We start from the raw sequence: 5,388 nt of genomic DNA, 5'->3' as shown, positions 1-5,388 counted from the left end.
AGGAATGAGTTTGAGAGAACACAGCTTTCCTCCGTCAGCGGTTGGAAGCATAAGGAGGAACAGGAGAGGAGGAAGTAGAGGAATAGTTACGGATGGGTCTCCTAACTGATGAACCACAGTTTGGCCTCTGGAGAAGACAGAGAGAGGAATTCCAGCGTTGGTCATGTTAGCGTGCTACCCTCTGTCAATACTGCATCACCTCCTGCTGTACATGAAGCTGCAGGACTCTCCCTTGAGTGTCACATGTTACACATTACTTTGATAGTAATGCTTTCTTTCCTTCATTAGTCCTGTGGACATTAAACACCACAAATTAACGACATGATATTAAACCTTCCCTTACAAGGTGTGGATACACAATTATCCTTTAACTAAAAAGAATGAATTCAAAGTCATGGGCACAGCCTGTCTCCCGCCCTCAAAAGTTGAGGACCACTCTGCTATTTTTGCTCTCCCCTGCTCAAACTCCAGCCGGGTCGTGACGAGAGGTCGAGGTGATCGTTGGACAAGCGTTAAAAGGTACACTTGATTTCAGTGTTTTGTTGTTTTTTTTCCAGTGGCCTTTTATGCAGGTGATTGATGAACATACAATTGTAAAGTGCTGTCGGGTGCAAGGTGACAACCTTGTTAGCTCAGTAGCTGGTGACTACGGGATTGTTGACTCACAGATGTCCAGGAGTGGGAGGCAGGACAAATCAAAAAGAAAAACCAGCGTGAAAAAAGAAGCCACTGCTAAAAGTTAATCAATATATTTCTATATATTGACTAACTTTATTTACAAACTCAAAAATGACATTCGTCAAAAGGTGGTCCTCACAAAACCGATGAGGGTCACTAAACATGACTCATCACCAGCTGGAAAGTGATCGCGGACGGCGGCTCTGCCTGCTGTTTTCATCCCAGCGCTCACTGAGCCTCAGCTGAGGGAGTGACGTGACCACGGGGAAGCACGCACCTGGAGAGAAGGAGGGTAGAGAGAGAGTGACACGCGCGCGCGCGCTACGACGTAGTTCCTGGACTCTGAACAATGATTCATCCCACTACTTACAGACAAATGTAATGTGATTACCGTGATTACACCCAACTCTTGCGTTCCACTGCCTCCATGTTGTCACCTTGAGCTAAACAGTGATGTCATCTCATCTACAAGGTGTTGGTCCAGTCTGTGAGAGCATCCCTGCGCACCCACGCCCATGGAGGCGGGACTGTCCCACCTACGGTAGCGACGTGTCTCTGTCTACGGGATCGGGAGGAAAAGGTCACTTGACTGAGTTGGAAGTATTTTCACACTCGTGCTGGTGCAAAAAAATGAGATGAAGTGGGTTTGGCCATTTATCCGTCGGGAGATTAAAAATATACAAAGGAAACATGAAAACAAGCATGAACTGTGGCTGCACACCTGCACAGGTGAAAGACTGGGAGTCCTCGCGTTCACAGCAGCTCCAGTCCACATGCACAAACACTGCCTGACAGCCTCATGGAGCTTCATTTCTGGATTTATGATGTCATCAAATTAAATAATCAGAGTGGGAGGCTTTCAAAATGTTAATCTCTGGATAGATTATAACTTTCCATTTGCAATAATTTTTTTTTTCAATTGACGGCAAAAGCAATGTGCGATTATCTTAAAGCTTTGCTAACAACTAAAAAACATTTGCTTGCTGTGTAACATTTTGTTGTTTGTAATTCAAAAAGCTTTACTGCTGAAGGATTGTTATTATTATTATTATTTTTTTAGTATTTACTATGTAAAAAAAAAAAAGGTTTGGGATAAAAACTTCACACCCTGCAATCATAAAACGGGTTTTAGAGCAAAACTTTTAAAAATTGCCAACATTAAACAGATTGATCGCCTCGTGGAAAGTCTTGCTTTGAAAACTATTTTGTTTGATTCCATCGTAAAGACACAAACTATCCTCCATACGTGCCGCACACCTCACAACTGGCCACAACAGCAACATGGAGCTTCCCGTGGGGAACAGCCTGGACAGTGAGGGGTGACGTGAGCAGTCGCGTGGAAGGAAGAAAACCCTCCACTCGTGGCCTAAAAACAACGCCTCCTGCAGCTCAGTGCGAAGCATTTATTGACACACAGGAATGTGGGAACGCGGGCACACAGATGCGGCCTCGGACGTATACCTGGTGTCCTCTTAAATCCTGCCCGCTCACCGTGGACTACAAAGGATAGAACAAGGAAACCTCATTTGGAAGACCTGTTTTGATTTTTCCTCGAGGGGCCGCAGCTGAAGGAGGTTGCTCCAGACACATTCCTCTCTCACGTCTTAATGCTGCATTAACACCTGCACCACAAACATACCTGAGCCCATCAGCCTCCTGATAGGACACTGTGGAGTCTGCAGTGCAGCAGCAAAGTTAATGGAACATCAGCTTTACATTAATGGTCTTCCTCCCCTCCCTACTAGATGTATCATTATTACCACTTGTGAGGGGAAGTTCGCCTTCTTGTTCGAGGGGCCAAAACAAATGCAGCCTTATCTCTGTAGTGCAGAGGCAAAAAAGTGTTATATCCCCACACAGAGGCAGAGATTAGAGAGGAGGCTGCGCCTGGGCGTCCTATTATTAGAGCAGAGGTTTATGGTCAGAGAGAGCTGCAGGGAATCACAGAGATTAAATTACATAGACAGGGATCATCAAATACAGGAGAAACTTCCCAGGCTCCGTAGAGAATGATGAGGCTTGGATGAGTCGGGAATGGAGAGGGAGAGATATCAGGCGGGCAGACAGATGTAATACACCAAACCCATCGCAATCACTTCCTCGACGCTTTGTCAAACACTCCACCGCTGCTTGGGTTTAATTCCAGATAACTTTCTGTCGTACAACCCAGCACAATTGGAATGTGCTTGAGAAAAATTACATTTAAAGCAAATGCAACATCTCTATCCAACAACAACAATATCCACATTACTCTGGGAAATCATCCAGGTTCCGTTTCATTATGTTGCACTAAAGAAATAGTTTCCCCATCTACTCACTCAAAGAGATACTTCTACCCCAGGACTGTATTTTGCCTTTCAAGTACTCACAAGTAAGTGTCTTGAGCCCACGGAGATGTTTCCCCCTCCTGTATCACTTCTTTGTGGCTCCAGAATGCAGAAAGAGCCAGCCAGGTATATTTAGCTTGAAGCTAAAGGAGGCTGACAGCTAACAGCAGCAGCTAACAGCAGCAGCTAACAGCAGCAGCTAACAGCAGCAGCTAACAGCAGCAGCTAACAGCAGCAGCTAACAGCAGCAGCTAACAGCAGCCACAAAAACAAAACAGCAAAACTTTCCAGAAAACTCTCAAACGTATCATCAGATTTAATCCACATTTCCTTCAGTAATCCACAAACACTTGGATTTGAGGCAGTTTTGCTGCTGAAGCTGCTGTTAGCCACCAGTCGCCATTAGCTTCATACTAAGTACAGGCGGCGTTCTGCATTAAAGATGAACTACAAAGATTTTGGTGCTGTCTTTGTTGTAATCTGTCTGAATTAGTCTTAATTAACTCTTTGCTTTGCAGTGTCTTTGCTGTCAAAACGCCATTAGCTCATGTTAACGGACCATTTTATTCTTTTATTGAGCCCAAGATAAACACTGCTGCTATATATTTTAGGAAGGGATCTTGAAAGAAAACTGATTTAATCCTGAGAAGTGTTTAATGTAGACTCTCAGTTATTTCCATTATTTATGATCTTCCATTTTTCAGTTAAATCGACAACATTTTCTGTCCACAAAATGTCAGAGCCACTTCTTTAATTGCCTCTTTTATTTCAAAGAACCTAAAGTACAAAGGCATTAAATTTACTCTTTTATAGTAAAAAACAAAAATGCAGCAAATCCTTTATTTGCTGCACTGTAAACAGATCTGGCGATCAATATTTAATGGTAGAAGAAAACAAACTAATTGCTTGACAGTTTCAGATCCAAGGGAACGTATTTTGCGAATCTCTTTGATTTTCTTTGACAAGAACAGGGACAAGTAGCTCATTTGCATATCTGTTTGATATGACACACCCATCAGATGCTTTCATTTAGATGGATGGAACACAGGGAGGTAAAGACAGCTCTGCTAGCTCACTGCTAGCTGCAGTGCAGAGATCCGGTCCCTGTTATCTGCAGTATTCAACATTCCGGAAAGTCCTAACACTCACATTTAGAAGCCAGCAGGGACCCTGAAGTATTTTCTCAAATTCTCACGTCATAATAAACTAGGTTAGACTTGTGCATTTATTTGCCTTTGGTGAACTGGCTGGGCCTAATTCAACAGCTACTGCTTTCCTTTCTGCTTCAGCAAGCCATTATCAGCATGAAAAGGTGAAGGAAATGTGTTGTCATGGCTACGTGGTTCGCCTGTAATGTAGTTTTGAAAACATCTTTGTATCTCACTGCTTTGTCTTGGCTCTTTCTTTTTTTCCCCCCCTTTCACACTTTCATCCTGCATACCAGCATACCAGCTTCTCCTCATGCCTCTGGCTTGAGATGTACTCTACATAACTCCGGCGCAGGACCCAGCCTCGCTCATCAACAGGGTATTCATTCCTCCTCCAGTGTTACGTCAGCGCGGATTATGATGCAGGTGCAGGAGGAAAGAATTGTTCCATGGTGTATTTGCATACAAGTAGTCCCTGTGGTGAAGTCAGGCATGGCTGGCTGGTGGGAGGAGGAGGGAGGGGGCGTAGTTTGAGAGGATTCTCCTATGATGACGCAGAAACCCTGCAAGATCTATTTTTAAACCTATTGAAGTGTGCAACACCCTTTCAGTACTGTAACCTTCAACTGCGCCTTCAAACCGAAACAGAGACGCTGAGACGAAGCTGCTACCTCTTATTTCCTTTTAGACTTATAGAGCCGCAATAGAGTATGGATTATGACTCCATAGTGGTGAGCCGGGACGCTTTTAGGTTGAACGATGTCTGAATAAGAATAGGGTCGAATGGATGATCCCTGCTAAAATGAATTGGCAGCACTTGAAAGCAGCAACTGACTGAGGTTGTGTCCTGGCCAAACCCAGCACAGCCTATATTCATTAAAGTCTCAGCTGCGGGTTTATCAGCGAATAACGCCGCTCAGCCGCTGCTCTTTAGATCCTCTGTATCTTCGCTCTCTCTGGTCATTCCTTTCAATCAAGACAAATGTTGGGCAGCCTTGAATTGCAGATGTTGCCTCCAGCTCACATGGAGGCATCTTCGCCTCACAAGCTTTTGAAATGTCACAGCCGTTCTGAACATGCCAAACTATATAACCAAGAACAGGTGCTAACTCCACTTCCTGTTAGTCATGATTTGATCCAGGCTCGATATAGAACTGAACGTGTCGGTTGAGGTCAGAATCCACCGGTACCTCACGGCACAGCAGGAAGGGAGGAAGGCGTTATTCTTGAGGAGT

General features: G+C 44.3%; 1 long non-coding RNA gene across 1 annotated transcript; it reads right to left on the bottom strand.

Annotated features, from left to right (window-relative positions):
* Nucleotides 1–803: 803 nt before the first annotated feature.
* LOC147239224 (uncharacterized) lies at nucleotides 804–3,159 on the bottom strand. The gene is made up of 3 exons (XR_015111468.1): nucleotides 3,048–3,159; nucleotides 1,070–1,237; nucleotides 804–955 (listed from the first exon to the last, which is right to left on the bottom strand). It is a non-coding gene; the product is annotated as an uncharacterized LOC147239224 (long non-coding RNA).
* Nucleotides 3,160–5,388: the final 2,229 nt, after the last annotated feature.

The sequence above is a fragment of the Aulostomus chinensis genome, chromosome 23, assembly GCF_037954235.1.
Source record: "Aulostomus chinensis isolate RoL2024-O1b breed Wild chromosome 23, RoL_Achi_v1.0, whole genome shotgun sequence".
Classification (NCBI taxonomy): Eukaryota; Metazoa; Chordata; class Actinopteri; order Syngnathiformes; family Aulostomidae; genus Aulostomus; species Aulostomus chinensis.
The sequence above is the reverse complement of the archived record's forward strand: the minus strand, read 5'-3'. Positions and strand labels throughout refer to the sequence as shown.